The sequence below is a fragment of the Narcine bancroftii genome, chromosome 1 (genome assembly GCF_036971445.1).
Source record: "Narcine bancroftii isolate sNarBan1 chromosome 1, sNarBan1.hap1, whole genome shotgun sequence".
In the NCBI taxonomy this organism is placed as follows: Eukaryota; Metazoa; Chordata; class Chondrichthyes; order Torpediniformes; family Narcinidae; genus Narcine; species Narcine bancroftii.
In genome coordinates this window covers 161,386,018-161,410,733 of record NC_091469.1, presented here as the reverse complement: position 1 = coordinate 161,410,733, position 24,716 = coordinate 161,386,018, and the positions used below count along the sequence as shown (strand labels likewise).

Below are 24,716 nucleotides of genomic sequence, written 5' to 3'. Positions count from 1 at the left end.
GGCCTTCCTGAGACTGGAGCTGATTTGCTCCATAACCAGTCTCTCAAAGCAGTTCAATGTGAGTTTATTGTCATATACATGCTACAGCCAAACAGAGAGATAAGCTACAACAAATTTAAAACAAAAATGACTACAAATACCAAGACAGAAAGAGATATCAAAGGATAGAGAAATTAAGGTAGAGAAGTCCTACTGGCTAACTTTCACTGAGGTAGGCCATCTTGCTCTTGAGTCCTGGTTTGATGGATATACTTTTGATGAAGGTCGGGGTCTCAGACCATTGCAGTCAATATTCCCTTAAAACTGATCAAGGTCTGGGCCTCAGCACCCCACTGTGTAATTGGATCCTGTATTTCCTCACCTCCAGACCACAACCATTGAGGATTTGTAAGAACATCTCTACCAGTATCAGAGACCACAGGGCTATGTTCTTAGCCCCTTTCTCTACTTGCTTTACCCCTATGGCTGACAATAGCACCATAGTGGGCTGTATAAAGCCCCATGCCCTGCTCCTGACAGCCTCCTGCCCCGCCGGGGAGGGGAGGTCAGCAGGGGAGGCTGGTGGGGGGATGTCGGGGGCGGCTGGTGGGGGCTGTGACAGCCCGGCTGGCTGCTCCCGTCTTTGGGGCAGCTCTCTGCGGCTCAAAATGCAGCATAGCAATGGTGGTCTTCCCTTCCCATAATCCCCCACGCAGCTGGAACTATTCTGGGAAACAGCGGTTCCACCTGCATGGGGGATTATGGGCAGGGAATAGGTCATTGCTATGCCGCATATTTATGATCTGGAGGGCGCTATGAGGCACCTTTGGATATGAATGGGGCACTGCAGCAGACTTTTAGGGCTGGTGCCTGAAAGGTGAGTTCATAGTTTTCACTTCGCTCCTGTTGCCAGCCTCGAGGCGGAGGGTTGACCTGAAATGGCCTAATCAGAATCTTTTCTCCTCATGTTATGGGTATCGAGAAAAATGTAGTTTAAGATGAGTCGCTATCTTGGAGAATCTTTCCTGGACCCAACACACAATTGGCATCATGGAGAAAGCACGTCAGCATCTCTACTTGCTCAGGAGTTTGCGGGGGTTTAGTGTGACATTTGGAAACCCTGGCAAATTTCTGCAGAGGTGTGGTGGAAAGTGTGCTGACTGTCTGCATCATGGTCTGGTATGGGGAGACCAATACTCCCGAGTGTAAAGCCCTGCACTTTAAGTCCTGAACACAGCCCAGGACATCACAGGCAAAACCTTCCTCACCATTGAGAACATCTACGGGGAACGCTGCCATCGGAGAGCAGCAGCAGTCATCGGGGAACCACGCCATCCAGCACACGCTCTGTTCTCGCTGATTACATCGGGAAAGAGGTCTCGGTGCCACAAGACTTGCATCAGCAGGTTCAGGAACAGCTGCTCCCCTTCCATCATCAGACTCCTCAACGACAAACTCCATCAGGGACTCATTTAAGGACTCTGACTTGTGCACTTTATTTTTTTCTCTCTCTGTATTAAAGTCAGTTTGTTTACATTTCTTTATTTGTTTACATGTGTACATTTTTTTTGCAGTACCAATAACTAGTAATTCTGCCTTGTCCACAGGAACAAGAATCTCAGGGTTGTATGTGATGTCATGTATGTTCTCTGACAATAAATCTGAAATCCGATAGTTCCCCTGCATCGGGAATGACTTGCTTCTACACTGAGTTCCTGAGTGACGAATGAGGTTAATATCGGGTTCACTGACGAACACAGAAGGGGCAGATATGGGGGAGGGAAGTTATGTGGTGTACTACTTCCACTGATTGCACTGGGCTTCTGACAGTAAACTGAAAATTAGTACCATCCTGCATGTTTCTTCTCCACTTGGAGCAGAATTCCCAGAAATCAGTGGGAATGTTGCCTTTTTATTCCCAGATGCTTTTTTGGAGTTTGCCGGGGCCATGATTGATGTGGCCTGCCCAAAGAAACTGAATAAATGTAATTAAGACCTCAGTGACAGGGATGATGGGCTGGCAGAGGGTGCTGACTTTGTTATGCTAATTCGTCTTGCGGATTTAAAGGATTTTGTATCGCTATCTCTTCAGCTTTTTAAAGTGCTGAGTCTCAAATGTCGACTGTCGAGATTAGTTTGACTTTAGTTCTGAAATCATGTTTTTAGAACAGTTTCCCATTTATCCTTTACATTGAGAAATTTCCAGATGGAGTGCAAACAGTGAGAGGTTTGCAGTGAGAAAGATTGGAAGTAGTGTCAGTTTCCACAGGCCTGTTCTGAGATTGGTAGGTTCACAGCCTAAAAACAAGATGGAGGCAAATTTCTGCCAGATTCTTCATCATCCCTCTGACAGCACTGTTGAAGGAGAAATTACTGTGGCCTGAGAGCTGCAAACCATCAAGAGATTAGTATTAGGGATTTAATTCTTTTCTGTTCACTGTCAAAGAGAAGAAGTAAATATCATGGCAAATTCCACGCATTTTTGTTCTCTGAAATCATGGTACTAGCTGCAGTGTGGAATAGCAGGAGCATTTCTACTTTAGAGGCAGGTACTAGAAAAACCACAGAGATGCATAGATTTGATTATCTTTCACCGTACTGCCAGAAAATTTTCCATTGCGAAAAATAAAAAATCTTCCTGCTGCCTGGTCTCTTCTCGTTCCTGTCCACATTAGAGCTGTGCAGCATTGTAGAGTTGCTCAAAAGATTTCTTGCAGGATTTCCTTTTGTTTGCCTCTGTACGCATCCACCACAGTGTCATGGGCCAGATGAAGAATTCATTATGTAAAGCTCCTCTGGGAGTACCATGTAACTGTGCACAAACAGTCATAATGTTGTGGTGTCCTCTCACAAGCTGGGAGATGAAGAGGTGAATGTAAGACTGCAACTTTAAGAGCGTGCATAAGAAAAACAAGTAAAGGGGCCCAAAGTGAATGCACTTCCTGCTGACTGGCGTTCATCCAGCACGTTGTTCCAGACATTTGTCCAATGCTACTGATCCAATGCCAGAAATGACAGGGAGTAAAGTATAATTGTGAATGACTGAATAAAATTGTATTTGGATACTCCAAATCAATCCCTGCAGGCCTCCAATGCTTGCTTTCCCGTTGGTACGGTGAGGTTGCCTCTAGTAACCTGTAATAATATGGAATTTAACTTTCAAATTCGGAATTTGAGGTTGTCCAGTTGGAGATCACTTCAAACAATTTTTTTGAGGAAATAGCTAACGTGTTTAATAGAAAAGGCATGAATTGGTATTGAAGCTCTTTTAAAATGTTTATGGACAGCTTGATTGTTTCCAGGTGATGTAACTATTTGAGGCATACCTGGGGCAGACTCAAACAGGGAAAACACCCAGTACATTCCTGTTGCAAAGCATCATGGGACATCTTGCTTGGGGTCCTGCTGTTAAATCTGTTTACACATGGCTCAGAAATGTATATTATGCTATTTTCCTGCCCCTCCCCCAAATGTTACGTTTTGGTACTAGAAAATATGTTCCAGAGGGGAAAAAAAGGCTGTGGAAATAAAAGCAGATGTTGCTAGTAGGTTTTCATCCTTCACAATTTTAAATTTAGATGTACAACATGGTAACAAGCCATTTCGGCCCACGAGCCCATGCCACCCAATTAATCTACAGTCCCCGTCGCTCTATGTTAACTGGGAGAACCTATAAACTCTTTACAGACAGCTTGGGATTCGAACCCCTGTCCTGATTGCTGGCATACTGCGCTAATCACCATAGCCAATCGTCCTGCCCAATTGTGCAGTAGCCTTAAGTTTGAGCACACAATCTGGAATGTTGAGAAATATACTTCATCAAAATTTACATTTTCAGATGAAATCTTTCTTGTGTAGATAGATGGTTGTAAAAAAAAAAAAAATCCCATAGCAGCATTTCTGGGGGAGTTGCAAAGTAGCATTCAAAATAAAATTGTTGACTGTGAAATGCTTCAGGACATCTTGAAGACAGGAAAGGTGGTATTTTTACATTGTTCAAGTTCCATATAATTTCTTATCATTTATCGACAAAACAGTTTGTTGCTATTTGCAGGATCTTGGTGTGTGTAAAATAGCTGAAGCATTTACCAACATCACTCTCAGGGACAATTGAGCAACGTGGGATTTCAGGAATTTCTGAACTGTGGATATTCTGATGTGTATTCTTGCCCTCCTAGCTTCCTGTTACTTTTCAAGTAAAGTTTATTGTCATTTGATTGTACAAGGACAACCTAACAAAACAGGGTTCTCTGGTCCTCAGTGCAAAACATGCAGGGACACAACCAGACATAACACACATACATATAAACAATAAATTTAAATTTTTTTTAGGCATACAGCATGGTAAAAGGCCATTTCAGCCCACGGGCCCATGCCACCCAATTTACTCCCAATTAACCTACACCCCTATACATTCTGAACGGTGGGAGGAAACCAGAACCCCCAGGCAGACACTGGGAGAACGTACAAATTCCTTAGTCAGCGCAGGATTTGAACCCCAGTCCCAGGCGCTGTAAAGGGTGGTGTGTTAACTGTTACGCCGTCTGTGCCGGCAGTACCTATGCAGGACATGTATTTCATCTATACAAATAAATAAATAAATGAATGCTGTTTCGTGAATATGAGAGTCTGGGATGGTTAGTGTGAGTAGTTCCTTTGGTAGTTCAGCATCCTCACTGCCCGTGGGAAGAAATTGTTCCTCAGTCTGGTGATGCTGGCTCTGATCCCCCTGTATCTCTTTCCTAATGGGAACAGCTGAAAGATGTGTGCAGGGTGGAAAGGGTCCTCAATAATTTTGCACGACCTCTTCAGACAACGATCCCAGTCGATCACATCGATGGGGTGGGGGAAGGGAGACTCCAGTGATCCTCTCTTCAGCTCGTGGTTCTGTCGATTGACCTCTGATCTATTTCTCTGCAGCAAATGTAATGGGGCTGACCAGAATGCTCTTTTTAGAGCTCCTATGGAAGGTTGACATAATGGTGGTCAGAAGCCTTGCCCGATTCAATCTTCTTCGGAAGTGCAGTCGCTGTTGTGCGTTCCTGACAATTAAGATGTCGAGTGTCTACAATAGGCCACTAGTCAAGTGAACTTGGTGCTCTTCACTCTCTTACAGAGTAGTGGAGGGTGGTTGTTCCTGGTCCTCCTGAAGTCCACGATCATATGTATCATCTGTTTCGTCTTGCCCACAGTGAGACTTGGATTGTTACCTCCTATGTTGGTTATGGTATATTGTGCAGACAGACTCCCAACTTGGGGTGGTTGATAAATGTGGTATAGAGTGTTGGTTCTCAGCTGTTGATGTGTCAAATGGTAAAACGATTGCATGGTTAGCACAATGCTCTAATAGCGCCAGTGACTCGGGTTCAGGTCTGGCACTGACTGTTAAGGATTCTCCCCGTATCTGCACAGATTTCCTCCCACCCTTCAACAAAGTACGGGGTTGTAGGTTAATTAGTGTATTTCGGCACCACAGGTTCATGGCCTGGAAGGGCCTGTTACCATTCTGTATCTAAAAAAAAGATTCAAAGTCGAGCTTTAGAAGAAATTCTTGTTGTTACTGTTCTTGTTTAGAGGTTATATGCATAGCAACTTGAAAATGTTCTGTTTGTAAAGGTGCCTTTGTGTAATGTTTTGGTGTTAACATGTTAAATATACCAATGTCCAAATTTGTGCCTGCCAACATAATCAGTAGAGTGTTTACCTTAAGTTGTTAATGGCAGATCTGTGTGAGGTAATTAATCAAGTCAAGTTTGATCTGGGAATCCTGATTCATTCAAAACAGTCCTGCATTGTGCCTGCAGGAAGATCTCTGATAGTCTTGCACTCATGACCTCAAAACCGGTACAGAACTTGTGGTTTATTGGGCAGTATTGATCCTTGTGTTACTGCATTTGAGTCCTGTTCAAGGTACCATAACAATACCACAATGTTTTCTCTGCAAAATCCTCCAGAGTCGATGGAAGGTAGGCAAACCAATGTAAGTATCCCCTCTCAGGCTGACGTCCAGCAGTGAAGGCATTGCTTGGGTGAGCTAGTCACTGGGTGCAGTTGATTTGGCCCAAGAAAAGGTTTTTGAGTACACGTATGCAAAATATACATGCTCTTCAAAAAGGATTTGGAGAGGGCTCCTGCGATTGAGTAAAATAACTCCACAGATAGCCCTGACTGGCCACCCACCCGACGGAGCTCTCAATGCCATGGCCTCTCACTGGCACACTGACCTCAGCTGCAGACTCCACAGAGTTCCCGATGCCATGGCTGCCCACTCCCACCCAAGCCCTGACTCCCTTCTAACCGGAGCTCCTGACGCCTTGACTGCCGACTCCAGGACTGGCCCTGCAGAAGATGATGATGGAGCCTCCCTTGCTGACTTGCACCACATGGCTCCTGACACAGACTGTTACCAGAGCCCTGACCTTGCTACTAGATCCCATTCACTTATTCCCCTCACTACTCCTTCCCTATCCTCCTACACCCCTCTTTACTCCACCCCCATCTCCCCATCTCTGCCCCCCTCTTCCCCTATCCCCAACCCTCAGACCTCATCTCTTCCCCCCCCTCTCCTTCCCCACTCTTCTGACCTTTCCAACCTCCCTGCCTTCCATCTCCACCCTCAGACCTCCCCAACCCTTCTCCTCCCCTTACACCTTTCGCAACACTGATCCTCACTCTCACTCCTACTTGGCTTTTACTATCCCCTCTGACTTTCCCTTCTCTGAGACGGAGTGCTCGGTCCTCAGTAGAGGCCTCACCTTCGTTCCCCTCTGCCTCCTGGCCCACTTCTATGACTACGACTCTCCACCCCCTACTCAAGACCCTTTCTCCCGTTTCAAGCTGCCTTCCTCCTCCTGCACACCTTGTCCTGGCCAGCTGCCAGCTCTGGAACTTTTTATTTCTATCTGGCACCAAGACATCAACCATCTCAACTTTACCATCCTCCTCTCATATTCAAACCTCACCTCCTCAGAACACTTTGCCTTCCACTCTCTCCACAGCAATTTCAAGCTAACCATCAAACCCATAGACAAAGGTGGTATAGTTGTGGTCTGGCACACTGACCTCTATCTTGCTAAGGCCTGTCAATAGCTTTCAGACACTTCCACCTATCGACCCCTCCCACAGGACCCCATCACCAAACATCAAGCCACTGTCTCCAAAACCATCTCCAAACTCATCACCTCTGGTCACCTCCCATCCACAGCCACCAACATTCTCTCCCACCCCTGTACAGCCCGTTTCTACCTCCTTCCCAAGATAAAGAAACCCAACCATCCAGGTAGACCCATTGTTTCTGCTTGCTCCCCCACTGAACTAGTTTCATCCTACTTTGACTCTATCCTTTATCCCCTGTCCAATCCTGCCCCACCTCACATGCCGTCCATCTCCTCAATGACATAATCTCACGATGATGTCCAATCCTTTTATACCTCTATCCCCACACAGAAGGTCTGAAATACTATATATATTACAATCCCTCCAACTCCTACAACAACCTGGATTACACTTCTTCACACTCTGTCCCCTACAAGGACTCCATCCCCTTCTCTCAATTTCTCCATCTCGTTACATCTGTACCAAGATGAGATCTTTCAGTCTAGAGTTTGTGAATATTTGCCGCCTTGCACAAATGTGGCTGACCCTCCACCACCATCAACTCAGCCCTCACCTGCATCTCCATTTCTGGGTCATTGCCCTGGCCCCCTCTACCCCCAGATGCAACAATCATAGAATCCCCCTCATCCTCACCTACCATCACACCAGCCTTTGCATCCAACACATCATCTGCCGGAATTTCCAGCACTTACTACAGGATCCCACCATCAGACACATTTTTCCCTCCCCTCTCGGCCTTCCACAGGGACCGTTCCCTCCGTGAGTCCCTTGCACACTCATCCCTCCCCACTCATCACACCCCCAGCACCTTCCCCTGTGCCCAGAGGATGTGCCACACTTGCATCCACACCTCCTCCTCACCACGGTCCAGGGCCCCAAACAGGCCTTTCATGTGAAGCAACACTTCTTGTACACCCAGAGGACTTAGTTACTGCATCTGGTGCGCCCTTTGTGACATTCTCTACATCAGAGAGACTGGTCGCAGACTGGGAGATCTCTTCGCTCAGCACCTCCGCTCCTTTTGCAACCACAGCGACCTCCCAGTGGCCAATCAAATTCTGAGTCACATTCCCACGCTCACATGTCTGTCCATGGCTTTATGTTCTGTCCCACCCTGACCACCCGCAGATTGGAGGAACAACACCTTATTTTCTGTCTGGGCCCTCTCCAGACAGATGGCTTGAACATCGACTTTACTGCTTTCCTCTAAACCTGCTCGCCTGTTCTTTCCCCTGCCCCCCCTTTCCTGTCTCACAGCCCTGCCATCCCCTACCCCTCATTGCTGCTGTCCCCTCCCTCCTTTCTCCACCTATCATCTCCTTCCTCCCCCCTCTTACTCTTCTGCTAGGACACTTGCTGGCATTTTCTCCTACTTTACTGAAGGGCTCAAGCCCAAGAAGTCGTTCTGTATCTTTGCCTTTGCTACATAAATGACACTCACCTGCTGAGCTTCTCCAGCATTTTCCATTTTTACTCCACAGATAACAGTAGCAGATTCTCATTTAACAATTGGAAGTGGAAAACCTCTCAATCCAGAGCTAAACAAGGCTGCGCCATTTGGTTTTTTTTGTGTTGCATCAGCTTTTAGTTGAATCTATCAGGATGGATGCAGGCAGAAAAATAGTGAAGCACCCAGAAAGCAGAGGCACTTTGGTCGACGTCTTATGGATAATAAAATGAGCTTCATCAGGTCCAAGGGGTTGATCTGTCTTTAGGCCCACTAGTTTACTTAGTGCCACCTCTTGTGATGTGATTGTATCCACAACATCTTTCCTCCACCGTGAAATCCAACAAAAAATGGTTTCTCAAAGCCTCAGCCATTTCTGTATTCCCCCTTCTCATCTTCCAAGGGGCGTTTGTTACGTAACTTTGGAAACCCTTTTTCCACTTTATTCAATTATAAAAGCCTTTGCAATCTGTTTATATTTTGTGCTAGTTTACCTTCATAATCTATCTTTCCTTTATTTTAAACAAATTGCTTGTTTAGTGGTTCTTTGTTGCTTTTTAAAGTTTACTCACATCCCCATAGGGCGACTTGGTAAGCATGGTGGTTCATCCAAAGCAGTTACAGTGGAAGCAACCCAGGTTCGAATCCGATTCAAATCTAGTTGTATGTTCTCACTGTATCTGCATAGTTTTCCTCCAGGCGCTCCGTTTCCTACAACCTTCACAAATGTACTGGGGTTGCAGGTCAATTGGGTGGCATGGGCTCGTGGGCCATGCTGTCTGTCCACATTTTTAAAATCTCTTGGGGACTTTGTACACACATGTATCCAAGGCTGGCTCTCCCCATCCTTGCTGTCCTTGCTTTTAACTGGAACATACTTTTGTTGAGCACTGTGGAAATCTGAGTCTTGCAACATTCCTCAACTATCCCAACATGTAGCCAGTGTTCCCAAACTACACTAGTCAAGTCCTCTCTCATCCCTCAAACTACAGTATTGCACCCTCCATTGGAAACCACGCTGTTTGCCAATTGGTCTGATGAATGCCTTGTTTCTTTCATTGTTGGGAGTGAAGGTGCTGTGAATATGGTTTGCACCACCAAGGGCATAGACAGAAACCTGGTGTAACATAACATAACAATTACAGCACGGAAACAGGCCATTAGGCCCTTCTAGTCCGCACCGAACCAAACACCCCTTTCTAGTCCCACCTCCCTGCACAATGCCCATACCCTCCATCTTCTTCTCATCCATATACCTGTCCAACCTTTTCTATTTTTCTATTTTTTTATAGTTTTTCTATTTTTTTTTAATATTTTCTGCTTTTGTTTCTGATTCCAGCATCTGCAGTTTTATTTGTTTTCCTGATCAGCTGCTTCACTGGCTGAGTTCTTCCAGCATTTCCTGTTTTTGTTTTGGACAGTTATAGCCAAGATGAAGCAGAAACTGTTAGGAAATGTGTATTGTTGTTGAGGTCCTAACCCTTCTTTAGTAATAGCAGAATATATTTACGAATGAAGCTCATGTTGCAGAAATGAAGCTCATGTTGCAGAAAAGTTATTGCACCTGTTTTATCTTAATTTTTTTAAAGAGGTTTCTAAAAATTTAGTTGGAAGCCTTTAGTAGCCCAGTTGATATGCCTGATCCAATTTCCCTATTATTTTTCGTGCTCTTTATGTTGTCTACACCAAAGGCATGCTTTCTTGGTGGTGGTAAACAAAATTCTGAATGTGTGCTCCTGGTGAAGAACCTTACCTTCCTGAAGTACAGTCTGAAACTGCTGTACTGTACTGTTTTTCTTAAAGGGCACTAACATAGAAGTGATGTGATAAATTACAGTTTCTCTGTTTACAATATGTAGAAGGCTTTGTGAAGAGGTCAATTTATGCAGATGCTGTCCTTGAAACTTCATAGATCCTCTTTTTGTATCTCTCGAAAACTGAAGCAATGTATTTGAAAGTCTAGCTATACTCGTGCATAAATTGAAACTTTTCTCGATCAGTGGATATGAAGCCAGCAATCGGAGAGCTGTTACCTTAAGAGAGAGGAACACGGGAGTGACTGAGAGGAGTTAATTGGATTTTACAATCAAATCAACAATTTACAATACTAAAATTGGGCAGAGGAGCGGCAAATGAAATACAATGTCGGAAAGTGTATAGTCGTACACTTGGGGAGAAGAAATAAATGGCAGATTATTTTCTAAATGGGGAGAAAATGGAAAATTCCCAGGTGCGAGTGACCTGGCATTATCTTTGTGCAGGATACGCTGAAGGTAAACTTGTAGATTGAATCGGTGGTGAAGGCAAATGCAGTGCTGGTGTTCATTTCAAGAGGAATAAAATATAAGAGCAGGGATGTGATGTAAGGGCTTTATAAGGTACTGGTGAGACCTCACTTGGAGTATTATGAGCAGTTTTGGACTCCTCATTTCATAAAGGATGGACCAATGTTAGAAAAAGTTCAGAGGTGGTTCACAAAGATGATTCTGGGAATGGAATGTTTGACACCTCTTGGCTTGTACTCATTCGAACTTTGGAGAATGAGAGCAAATCTCGAAACATTTTGAATATTGAAAGGCAAGGACGGAGTAGATCTAGAATGGATGTTTCCCATGGTGAAAGTCTAGAACAAGAGAACATAACTTCAGAATTGAAGGGTGTCCACTTAGAACAGAGGAATATCTTTAGCTAGAGGGTGGCGAGTCTGTGGAATTTGTTGCCACAAACTATTATGGAGGCCATATCTTTGGATGTATTTAGAACACTACAGCGCAGTACGGCTTGTTGGTTCATGATGTTGTGCTGAGCTATATATTCCTACCAAAAAAAACTAAATCATCCCTACCTCATGACCCTCTACTTTTCTTTCATCCATGTGCTTGTCTGAGTCTTTCAAATGCCCCTTTTGCCCTATTGTTCCAGCTTCAGCCTACACCTCCACCCTTGGCAATGCATTCCAGGCACCCACAACTATGTTCAAAAACCTACCCCTAATACCTCTCTTAAAATTTCCCCCATTCATTTTGTATAGATATCCTCTGGTGTTTGCTACACCCGCCCTAGGAAGGAGGTGCTCAGTGTCTGTTTGATCTATGCCTCTCATGCTTGTAGACCTCTGTTAAGTCTCGTCTCATCCTCATTTGCTCCAAAGAGAAAATCCCTAGTTAACCTTGCCTCATTTTCCAATTCACCCTGGTAAATCTCCTCTGCACCCTTTTTATAGGTTTACATCTTTCCAGTAATGAGGTAACCAAGCTGTGGTATCTCCAGAGATTTATATCGCTGCAACTTTACCTCATGACTCCTGAACACAATCCCCCAATTAATGAAACCCAGCATACCCTAGGCCTTCTTAACTGTCCTACCAACCTGCACAGCAACTTTAAGAGATCTAAAAATTTGGAACCTAAGTCCTTCTGTTCATCCACACTGTTCAGTATCTTACCATTACCATGTAGTCTTCGTTCAAGTTTAACCGACCAAACTGCATCACCTCACACTTATCCGGATTCAACTCTGTCTACCTCTTATCCACTCAATTCTGCATCCTGTCTATGTTCCATTGTAACCTACAACAGCATTCCACCTTTGCATCATCTGCAAACTTACTGACTTATCCCTCCATTACTTCGTCTGGGCAAAGGTGGAGATTGATAGGTTCTCCAGCCAGATGGCATTAGCATCAACTTTTCCAGTTTTTGCTGACCTGCTCTCTCTTCCCCTTCCAGCTCTCCTCCCCTTCCTTCTCTGTTCACCTAACCATCCCTCCTCCCCTTGCTGCTCTTCCCTCCCTCTCTTCTTCATCTGCCTTTGAGACCACACCTCCCTCCTTCTCTTTTGTTCAGACGCCTGCTGACATTTTTCCATACCTTCATGAAGAGCTCAATCTCAAGACGTCAGTTATGTATTTTTACCTTTGTTATATAAAGGACATTTTTTGACCTTCTGATTTTATTCAGCTTTGTATTTTTACTTCAACCATGGTGTCTACAGATTTTTGTGTTTAACTATTCATAGATTCTTGATTACCCAGGGCATCAAAGAATAGAGGGAGAAGGGCAGGCAGTGGGGCTGAGAGGGAGAATGGATCAGCATGTGATTGAATGGTGGGGCAGACTCGGTGAGCTGAATGGTCTATTTCTGCTCCTCAGTTTAACAAACCTGTTGTTTTATATTGTGAAATAATTTGTTGATCTTAAATTGAAATACAGGAAGAAAGGTAGATGTGATGGAGATTGATATTGCCCACTGTAAATATCAAACTTATTGTGCTCTGGGGCTTGGACAGCCATCACCATTTGTGCTACATAAAATTTAAACATTGAAACTTGTGAAAAATAGATTGCATTCTAAATACCTCTGATCGTTGTTGACCATCTCAGAATTGAGGCTTCTAACATTAGTTTCTGAGAGATCGATTTGCAGTTGGGGTACAGAGGAAGGGATTTTAAAAAAAGGGGCCTATGAGTAGATTCATAAGCAGGAGAGAGGGAGCTGGATATTGTTTAGCATCAAACCAGAATGCTGAGCACCCTAATGTCAACTTGGTGGCAACAGGTATGTATTGAAAGTACCATTTACATGTACTGTTGTATGCAAAATTGGAACAAGTCCATTTTGGGGTAAAATCAGGAAATATTTGTTTAGGTAAATAACAGAGTACCAAAAGCATTTGACTGTTGGTGTAGAATCTAATATTAAAGTTTAATATTAAACAGTGGAACAATTTTTTTTAAGCTTTGGAACCTGTGGTAAACATCAGGGAATCCCTTATTAGGGTTGTTGTAAACAACTTCCAATTTGTAAAATATGTGCAGGATAATTTTATACAGCAATACGTAGAGGTGCCAACTAGAGAAAGGGCAGTGTTGGATCTACGTTGGAGAATGAGATGGGTCAGGTGACAGGTATGTGTTGGGGAGCACTTTGGGTCCAGTGATCATGGTGCCATTAGCTTCAATGTAATTATGGAAAGGGATAGGTCAGGACCTAAGAATGAGGTTTTCAAGTGGGGAAAAGCTAGATTTGAGGAGCTGAGAAAGGATTTACAAGGGGTGGATTGGGACAGTTTGTTTTATGGGAAGGATATAGTAGAGAAATGAAGGTCTTTTAAAGGTGATATTTTGAGGTTCCAAAATCTTTGTTCCTGTCAGGATAAAAGGCAAAGTTAAAAGTTTGAGAGAGCCATGATTTTTAAGGGATACTGGAAATTTGGTTCGAAAAAAGAGGGATTCCTACAATAAATACAAGAAACAGGAATAAAGGAGATGTTCGGGGAATACGTTGAATGTAAAAAGAATCTTAAGAATTGAGAAAAGCTAAAAGAAGGTACGAGGTGGCTATAGCAAGCAGGGTGAAAATAAATCCAAAAGGTTTCTATAAATATGTTAATAGCGAAAGGAGAGAGGGATAAAATTGGTCCCTTAGAGAATCAAGCGGACAACTGTGTGTGGAGCCAAATGAGGTGGGGGAGATTTTGAACAAGTTCTTTTTGATATTCACTAAGGAGAAGGATATTGAATTGTGCGGGTTAAAGGAAGCAAAGAGGGTAATTACGGAAACTGTAGTGATTAAGAAAGAGGAAGTACTGGAGCTTTCGAAGCATATAAAGGTGGATCAGTCTCCAGGTCCTGATGGGATTTTCCCCAGGATCTTGAGAGAAGTTAGTGAGGAAATAACAACGGCTCTGACAGTGATTTTTCAAATGTCATTAGAGATGGGTGTAGTGCTGGGGGATTGGCATATTGCTAATGTGGTTCCTTCGTTTAAAAAGGGTTTGAAGAGCATGCCTAGCAATTATAGGCCCGTGGAGATGTCTGTGGTAGGTAAGTTAATGGAAAACATTCTTAGAGATATATAAGTATCTGGAGAGACAGGGTCTGAGGTCTGATCAAGAACAGTCAACACGAGTTTGTGTGTGGAAGGTAATGTTTGACCAATCTTGTTGAATTTTTTGAAGTGGTGACTAGGAATGTTGATGAGGGGAAAACAGTGGATGTTGTCTATATGGACTTCAGTGAGGCCTTCAATAAGGTTGCACATGGAAAGTTTGCTCGGAAGGTTCAAGAGCTATATATTAACTTTGAGATAGTCAAATGGGTTCAAAAGTGGCTAGATGGGACATGCAAGAGAGTCGTAGTGGATAACTTTCTCAGGCTGGAGGCCAGTAACAAGCAGTGTGCCTCAGGGATCTGTATTGGGCCCTTTGCTGTTTGTTATTTACATTAATGATCTGGACGTTGGGGTGGTAAATTGGATTAGTAAATATGTGGATGATACTAAAATAGGTGGAATGGTGGATAATGAAGAAGGTTCTCAAAGATTGAAAAAGGATTTGGACAGCTTAGGAGTGGGCTGAAAGATGGCACGTGGGGTTTAATGCTGAGGATTGTGAAGTACTTCATTTTGAAAGGAATAATCAAAGCAGGACATGCGTAGTAAATGGGAGGGCATTGAGGAATGCAGTTCAGCAGAAAGATCTGGAAATAACAGTTCATTCCCTGAAGGTAGAACTCATGTGGATAGTGTGAGAGTACATGGATATGTTTTTGGGAGATAAATTTGGAAAGGTTTATTAGATTAGGTCATTGAAAACACTTAAAAACAGATCTTATTTAAAATACTGGAGCTCTGCCCCATGGTAGATGTATCGGCTCCAGAGCTTTTGCAAGAGCTTTTGAAGAGTGCTCAAGAGACTTCACTAATGGATTGTTGTTTGCAAAAGGCAACAGATGAAAGAGTATGCCGGAGCCGCTGCTGTCTGGAAGAGAACTTGTTGTTCTGAGAGAGTCATGAAGCAGAAAGAGTTAAACAGGCTTTCTCTCAGAGAGTCAGAAAGGGAGAGAGAGAGACACACACAGATCGCTTGTACTATGTTACAGCCAGCAGAAGTAGCTGGGACTGGAACAGGACAAGTTGGCATGCTTGTGGAGAGCTCCATTTGGGAGATGGCCTGGTCAAAGCCTTTGTGGTTCATGCAAGAGGAGAGGACTGGCTGTTTAATGTTTCACTTGGAATAAGTGAATCAGAAAGGAATTTTGTGATGACCTGAAAGAAAGGTTATCTGGAGAACCCAGAAGGGGCAAGTTTTGTCAGCAAGACACTGAAGTGGCTGATTTAAAAGGAACAACCAACCATTTAAAAGGAACAAACAACCATTTACCTTTCAAGTACCAAAGCCTGGTGAACTTTATAAATGTTAAATTCTGCGCACAATATAAGAATTGCCTGCAACCAGTGAGACTGGAGGAATGAGAAGTGAGATTGGACTGTGAACCTGAGAACTTTTCTTAACTTACACACACATTACATACATGTGGGCTTAGAATTAGAAGGGGGTTAAGTTAGGTTAAGTAAGTCAATAGAGATAAGTTAAAGTTTGATTCTGTTTTCATGTTTAAAGATAATTAAAAGTAACTTTTGTTTAAGTCACCATTTGTCGTAGTGAATATCTATTGCTGCTGGGTTTATGGGTCCTCTGGGCTCGTAACAATAGGGTGGTGAAGAAGGCTTTTAGTATGCTGGCCTTTATAAATCAAGGCTTAGAATACAGTAGTTGGGAAGTGATGTTGAGACTGTTCAAGGCATTGGTGAGACCAAATATGAAATACTGTGCAGTTCTGGACATTGAATTATAGGAAGGATATCAACAAGGTAGAGAGAGAACAGAGAAGGTTTATGAAAATTTTCCTGGGTTTCAGAATCTAGATTACAAAGAAAGATTGAGCAGATTAGGTCTTTATTCCTTGGAGCATAGAAGGTTGAGGGGGGATTTTAACATAACATAACATAATATAACAATTACAGCACGGAAACAGGCCATTACGCCCTTCTAGTCCGCACCGAACCAAACACCCCTTTCTAGTCCCACCTCCCTGCACAATGCCCATAACCCTCCATCTTCTTCTCATCCATACCTGTCCAACCTTTTCTTAAATAATACAATTGACTCCGCCGCCACTATTTCTCCCGGAAGCTCATTCCACACGGCTACCACTCTCTGAGTAAAGAAGTTCCCCCTCATGTTACCTCTAAACCTCTGCCCCTTAATTCTTAACTCATGTCCTCTTGTTTTAATCTTTCCTCCTCTTAACGGAAATAGTCTATCCACATCCACTCTGTCTATCCCTTTCATAATCTTAAATACTTCTATCAAATCCCCTCTCAACCTTCTACGCTCCAAAGAATAAAGACCTAATCTGCCCAATCTCTCCCTATACTCTAGATGCTTAAACCCAGGTAACATTCTGGTAAACCTTCTCTGCACTCTCTCCACTCTGTTTATATCCTTCCTATAATTAGGCGAACAGAACTGCAGACAGAACTCCAAATTAGGCCGCACCAACGTCTTGTACAATCTCAACATCACCTCCCAACTCCTATATTCCATGCAATGATTGATAAAGGCCAGCATACTAAAAGCTTTCTTCACCACCCTATTCACGTGAGTTTCTACCTTCAGGGAACGATGTACCGTTACTCCTAAATCTTTCTGCTCTTCTGTATTCATCAATGCTCTCCCATTTACCAAGTATGTCCTTTTCTGATTCTTCTTACCAAAATGAAGCACCTCACACTTATCAGCATTAAATTCCATCTGCCATTTTTCAGCCCACTTTTCTAAGCAGCCCAAATCCCTCTGCAATCCTTGAAAACCTTCTTCATTATCCACTATTCCACTTATCTTAGTATCGTCTGCATATTTACTAATCCAATTCACCACCCCATCATCTAGATCATTAATGTATATAACGAACAACAATGGGCCCAATACAGATCCTTGAGGCACACCACTGGCCACCGGCCTCCAACCTGACAGACAATTATCCACTACCACTCTCTGGCCTCTCTCTTTCAGCCAATGTTCAATCCATTTGACTATCTCAAAATTTATACCTAAAGACTGCACCTTCCTAACTAACCTTCCATGTTGTACCTTATCGAAGGCCTTACTGAAGTCCATATAGACAACATCCACTGCACTACCCTCATCCACATTCCTAGTCACCTCTTCAAAAAATTCAATCAGATTGGTCAAACATGACCTTCCTCCCACAAATCCATGTTGAGTGCTCCTGATCAGTCCCTGTCTATCCAGATGTTTATAAGTACTATCTCTAAGAATTTTCTCCATTAATTTACCTACCACAGACGTCAAACTTACAGGCCGATAGTTGCCAGGCTTCCTCCTTGAACCCTTTTTAAATAACGGAACCACATGCGCAATGCGCCAATCCTCCGGCACTATCCCCATATCTAATGACATTTGGAAAATTACCGCCAGATCCTCTGCTATTTCCTCCTTCACTTCTCTCAATGTCCTGGGGAAGATCCCGTCTGGTCCCGGAGACTTATCCACCTTTATATTCTTCAAAAGCCTTAAAACTACACCTTTTGTAATCTCTATATTCCCCATATTTACCCAATTTGCTTTTTTTTATCTCACATCTCCCAATATCCTTCTCCTTAGTGAATACCGAAGAAAAGAAACTGTTCAGTATCTCCCCCATTTCTCTAGGCTCCACACACAGTTTTCCGCTCTGATTTTCTAAGGGACCAATTTTGTCTCTAGCTTTCCTCTTACCATTAACATATTTGTAGAACTCTTTTGGATTAGTTTTCACCCTGCTTGCCATAATTTCCTCGTACCTTCTTTTAGCTTTCCTAATTCCTCTCTTAAGATTCCTCTTACATTCAATATGTCTTTCAAACATCTCCTTAACTCCATGCTTCTTATATCTATGTACGCCTCCCTTTTTCTTTGAACCAAGTTTCCAATATTCCTTGAAAACCACGGATCTCTCAAACCTTTTGCCCCTCCTTTTAACCTAACAGGAACATAAAGCTTTTGCACTCTCAAAATCTGATCTTTAAAAGACTTCCATCTCTCCACTACATCCTGCCCATAAAACAAATTGTCCCAATGCACACCCTGCAAGTCCTTTCGCATCTCCTCAAATCTAGCTTTTCCCCAATCAAAAACCTCAACCCTTGGCCCTGACTTCTCTCTTTCCATAATGACATTGAAGCTAATGGCATTATGATCACTGGACCCGAAGTGCTCGCCAACACTAATCTCCGTCACTTGACCCATTCCATTTGCCAACAGTAGATCTAATACTGCTCCTTCTCTGGTCGGCACCTCTACATATTGTTGTAAAAAACTATCTTGCACACATTTCACAAACTCTAACCCATCCAGTCCTTTCACAGAATGTGTTTCCCAATCTATATGTGGAAAATTAAAATCTCCCATAATTACAACCCTGTGCTTATCACAAATATCCACTATCTCCCTACAGATTTGCTCCTCTAGGTCTCGGTCCCCTCCGGGTGGTCTATAATACACCCCTACAAGTGTAACCTCTCCTTTCCTACTCCTCAGTTCCACCCAAATAGCCTCCGTGGATGTGCCCTCTAATCTATCCTTCCTAGGCACCGCTGTAATATTTTCCCTGACAAGCAATGCAACCCCACCTCCTCTTGCCCCTCCGACTCTATCTCACCTAAAACAACGAAACCCAGGGATATTCAGCTGCCAATCACATCCCTCCTGCAACCATGTCTCACTAATCGCTACCACATCATACTTCCAAGTATCAATCCACACCTTCAGCTCATCCACCTTTTTTACAATACTCCTGGCGTTAAAATATATGAATTTCAGAGATTTCCCAATTTTTATTCCCTGTTTTCCCTCATCTTTAATAACAACATTATTTACTTTTCCTGCCAATTGCCCTTCATCTTCTTCCAGAGCATTTCCCTTCTCTATCACCTGCCCATCCATATTCAAATACTACAAACTTTCTTTGTTTGCATTCTAACCTTCTCCTTTCTGCTCTGTACTATTTTCCTCCCCCCAACCATTCTAGTTTAAAGGATCCTGAGTAGCCCTAGCAAATACCTCTGCCAGGATTCTGGTCCCCCTGGGATTTAAGTGTAACCCGTCCTTACTGTACAGGTCACATCTCCCCCAAAAAAGGTCCCAGTTATCCAGAAACTTAAAACCCTGCCCCTTACTCCACCCCTTCAGCCACGTGTTAATCCTCCACCTCATTCTATTTCTATTCACACTGTCACGTGGCACAGGGAGTAATCCAGAGATTACCCCCTTTGCGGTCCCTCTTTTTAACTCCCTACCTAACTGCCTGTACTCACTTTTTAGGACCTCTTCTCTAATTCTCCCTATGTCATTGGTACCTACATGTACCACGACCTCTGGCTCCTGTCCCTCCCACTTTAGGATATCCGGGACACGAGCAGCAACATCCCGGACCCTGGCACCAGGGAGGCAAGCCACCATCCAGTTCTCCTTGCTGCGTCCGCAGAATCCCCTATCCGTCCTCTTAACTATGGAGTCTCCTACCACAATTGCCCCTTAACTCTTCCTTTCCCTCCCTTTCTGAGCTACAGGGGCCGACCTCGTGCCAGAGGCACAGCCACTGTCGCTCCCCCCAACCTTGATGTCCCCCTCAACAGTGCTCAAAGAGGCGTACTTATTGCTGAGGGTTACATTCACAGGGCTCCTCTCTGGCACCTTACGTTCTTTTGTCCCTCTCCTAACAGTTACCCACCTTTCATCCTCCCGTGGCCCCGGCGTGACCACCTGGATGTAACTCCTGTCTATGACTACCTCTGTTTCCTAACCAGCCTGAGGTCATCGAGCTGCAGCTCTAGTTCCCTAACACGGTCCCTGACAAACTGCAGCTCGACACACCAAGTGCAGATATGGACATCCGGGAGTCTGGAAGACTCCAGGACCTCCCACATCCGGCAGTCCCGACAACACACAGACTTAACACTCATCCCTTACCCCAATGAAGTAGTAATAAAGACTATCTTAGCTTTCTCTCCGCCTGCTTTCGCCGAAGCCTGATGAGCCAAAGCCTGGAAGTCCCACTCCTTCACTGGGCCACTCACTCGCTGGGCCGCTCGCTGTCCCTCTTATTTATTGGCCTTTTACCAATGAACCCCTACACACTCTCCTGTACGCTCGCTCGACCAATGGCCGCCTCCGACGCCGACTCCTCCCCGCAGACCCTGGTAAGAGACTTTTAAAAAAGTTTTCTTACCTGCCCCGGACTCTTTTCTTTTCTGTCCTTCTCCTCTCTCCTTTTCTCTCCTCTCCTCTCCCTACTGCTAGGCTCTGTCCCCAGTAAGGGTCTTTAAAAAGACCTTACCTTCCCGTCACACTCTGCTGTACGCTCGCTCGACCAATGGCCGCCTCCGACGCCGACTCCTCCCCGCAGACCCTGGTAAGAGACTTTTTAAAAAGTTTTCTTACCTGCCCCGGACTCTTTTCTGTCCTTCTGCTCTTCTCCATAGAGGTATGGTATTGTATAGCAGTATTGTATAGCGGTATTGTATAGAGGGGATAGATTGAGGGGGATAGATAGAGTTGAGGGGGATAGGCTTCTTTCCCTTGAGGGTAGGAGATATTTAAACAAGAGGTTAAGAGTTAAGGGGCAAAAGATTAGAAGTAACATGAGGGGCAACTTCTTCACTCAGAGTGGTAGCTGTATGGAATGAGCTTCCAGGAGAAGTAGTGGCAGCAGGGCCCATTTTGTCATTTAAGGAAAAATTGGATAGGTATATGGATGGGAGGGGAATGGAGGGTGATGGGCAGGGTGCAGGTAGGTGGGACTAGAGGAGAGGACTTGATTTGGTGCGGACTAGAAGGGCCAAGATGGCCTGTTTCCGTGCTGTTATATGGTTGTATAATGTAGCAGAAAATCCTGTGTTTTATAGGTACATTATTAAATATGCAATTTAAAGTAAATCACCCAAGAATATTTTTGCATTAGGCCATCAAATATTTATAGAGTATATAAAATTATGAAAATAATAAAGCCTGGAAGATTTAGGAGATGAATTCTATCATGTTAGTGCCATGCATTTTAAACCAGAGCCACAACAAACAGCTAGATTAAATTCAGCTACTTTCAAGCGGGTAGGATTTTAAGAGCACAGATTCACTGGAGGTTTGTAGCACTTGAGAATTCAGGGAGGGGCAAGATTTGAAGACAAGTATGATAATTTTAAAATTGAGCCATTGTTTAGCCAGAAAGAATTAAAACGTGGTCATGAAACATTTAAATGACAAGTTAAGGAAGTGGAATGAGCATCACTGCTGGTAAAGGATTTGAGTAGTCATTCATAAAACACTACAGCCTCTGATGGTGCGCAGACTTCTATAAACCTACTCAACAAACTAAACCTTCCCTTATCTTACATCCATAACCCTCTATTTTTCTTGCATCCACGTGCCTGAGAATGCCTCTGTTGTACCAGTCTCCACCACCACCCCTGGCAATGTATTCTAGGCACCCACTACTCTCTGTGTAAAAACAAAAAAAACTTGCCCCTGATGTTTCCCCTAAACTTGTATAGACACCCTCTAGTGTTTGCTACTCTCACCCAAGGAAAAAGGTGCTGGCTGTCCATCCCAGGTGCCTCTCGTATTACATCACCAAAAGTTCCAGCAACAAAAATATGGCTCCTAGTTTTAGCAGCAGGAGGCTGAGAGAAGTGATTTTATAAAAGTAGAAATGAGTAGCTTTAGAGATGGCCTCTTATCCTTTGGAGTGAAATTATAATTAAATTTAAGGGGAGGTCATGTGATGCTGTTGAGTGCAGTGCACCCTTACGACTCCCATGGATTTTATTGGTTAAGTAAAGTTTACAATATTAAAGTTAATCTAAAGTGTTGACAGTTAAGAATAAAATGCCATCAAGAAAAGAAAAAAAAAATTAAAAATACTACTCTGAAAGAAAAACACAATTCGAGGACAGAAAAAGAACCTGCTGTAATTTCTCCTGGAGCCACTCTCTATACATTGTCAAATATTCTCAAAAGAATGGACTCTATTGAATATTTATGCACAGAATTTCGATGATCAGAAATTTATACAGGATACTTTATCAAAAAAATTTAGTAAATGTAGATGAAAATGGTTTGATGGGTAATGATTTTAACTTCTGTTTAGAACCTGTATTGGTTAAATCTTCAAGAAATATAATGAAATCAAAGGCGGCTAAAACATTGTTATCTTTAATGAAAGATTTTAATTTAATTGATATATGGAGAAAAATGCACCCTAAGGATAGGGATTATTCTTTTTATTCTAGCAGGTTTGATAAGTATTCTAAAATTGATTTTGTTTTTTGCTTTCCGCTCAAAATCAATCAGGAGTGATTGATGTGGATCATAAGACTAGATTAATATCTGATTATTCTCCTCTTCTGATTGAGTTGAAATTTGCAGAAAAACAACAGCCATCTTACAGACGGAGATTGAATTCTTTATTATTGAAAAGACCAGCCTTTTGTTTATAGTAAGACAATATATTCATTTGTTTTGTGAAACTAATTTACATTCAGTAGAAAATATGTTTGTTATTTGGGATACATCAAAAGCTTATCTACGAGGCCAAATGATAAATTATTTTTCAAAACTTAAGAAAGAATATATGAAAGATATAGATAAATTGGAAAAGGGAGTAACTTTATTGGAAAAGGGAATTAAAAAATCATCCCTCTGATGATAAATATAGAACTTTAGTTAATAACAAAAATTGCAATATAATACAATGTTAACACATAGAACAGAGAATGATATGTTTTAAGCATAAAGATTATGAGTTAGGGGAATGATCACAAAGTTCAGGCTTGTCAATTAAAAGTGGTACAATCTTCTAGAGCAATTAATGCAATACAGCAGGATAACCATGAAGTGACATTTAAACCACAAAGAATTAATGATGTATTTAAGGAATTTTACAAGAAGTTACAAGATGAAGAGCCTGTAGATGATTATTTGTCATAATTGTCATTACCGTGCTTAACTCAACAAGGTTTAGATCAATTAGACAGACTCTTCACTGAGCAGGGTTCATGATGCGTTTACTAGTTTACAAATCTTTGGGTGAAAATGGGTTTCCAGTTGAATTTTATAAAGAGTTTAAAGATTTATTGATTCTATTATTCTTGAAAGTAATAGAACAGGCTTCTAACAACATTGTCTTCCAGAAACCACCTCTATGATGATAATTATGATTATTCTTAAAGCAAAGATAGAAATCCATTAAAGCCTACTTCTTATAGACCTCTATCTTGTTAAATATAGATTATAAAATTGTAGCAAAGTGTATCGCATTAATGAATATCTTCCCAATTTAATAAAGATGGACCAGACGGGGTTTGAAAAAATAGACAAACTTCAGAGAATATAGTAAGGTTATTAAGTATAATTAATTTACCTCAGAAGAAAGAAATTTTGAGTCTTATTGTAGCTTTAGATGTGGAAAAAGCTTTTGATAGGTTAGAATGGGACTTTTTATTTAAGATGTCAAGTAAATTTGGTTTTGGTGTAAATATTATAAATTGGATTAAGGCCTTGCATAAAAGTCCTAAAGCTAAAATGATAACAAATGGATAGATATCTCCATCTTTTAATTTAAATAGATCAAGTAGGCAGGGATGTCCTTTAACACAAACTTCATTTGCTTTAGCTATAGACCACTTGCACAAAAGATCAGAGATGACCAACAATTAAAGGGATTTAAGATAAATCAGATCCAACATAAAATTAGTTTATTTGCAGATGATGTACTAGTTTATTTAATTCAACCACAAATATCATTACTAAGACTTTATAGTCAATTGTTAAATTATGTGAACATTTCAGGATATAAGATAAATTGGGATAAAAGGAGATTATTCACAATGTGGACAAGCGATTCATTTTAAATGGACAGACAAGATTAAATATTTAGGTATATTCATTGATACTAATTTGAAATTTATATAAATTAAATAATATCCAATATTTAAAAAAATAGAGGAAGACTTGAAGAAATGGGTAAGTTTGTCAGTTACGTTAATTGGGAGAGTTAATTGTATTAAGATGAATTTTTTCCACAAATTCAATATTTATTTTAAACTTCACCGATAGCTTTACCTCAAAAATTCTTTCAAGATTTAAATAAGCAAGTTAGGAAATTTCTTTGGAAAGGGAAGATGGTAAGAAAGTCATTAGAAAAATTAATGTGGAAATTTGAACAAGGAGGATTACAACTTCCCAATTTTAAGAATTATTACAGAGCAGCACAATTAAGGTTTTTAGTTTTCATGCTTGTTAAAATTAGACTATCATGGGTGGAATTTGAACTAA

At 42.2% G+C, this 24,716-nt stretch overlaps 1 protein-coding gene across 5 annotated transcripts in view; it reads left to right on the top strand.

Moving 5' to 3' along the window:
* LOC138735618 (rapamycin-insensitive companion of mTOR-like) overlaps positions 1-24,716 on the top strand; it is a 265,357-nt gene that overhangs the window by 17,687 nt on the left and 222,954 nt on the right. Inside the window, exon 1 of one of the 5 annotated variants that reach the window (XM_069883699.1) lies at positions 22,739-22,878. The exons of the other annotated variants lie outside the window; for them this stretch is intronic. The gene's annotated coding sequence lies outside the window, so the exon portion shown is untranslated. Of the gene's footprint in view, positions 1-22,738; positions 22,879-24,716 lie in introns of those variants that run through there. 5 annotated transcript variants of the gene reach the window in all.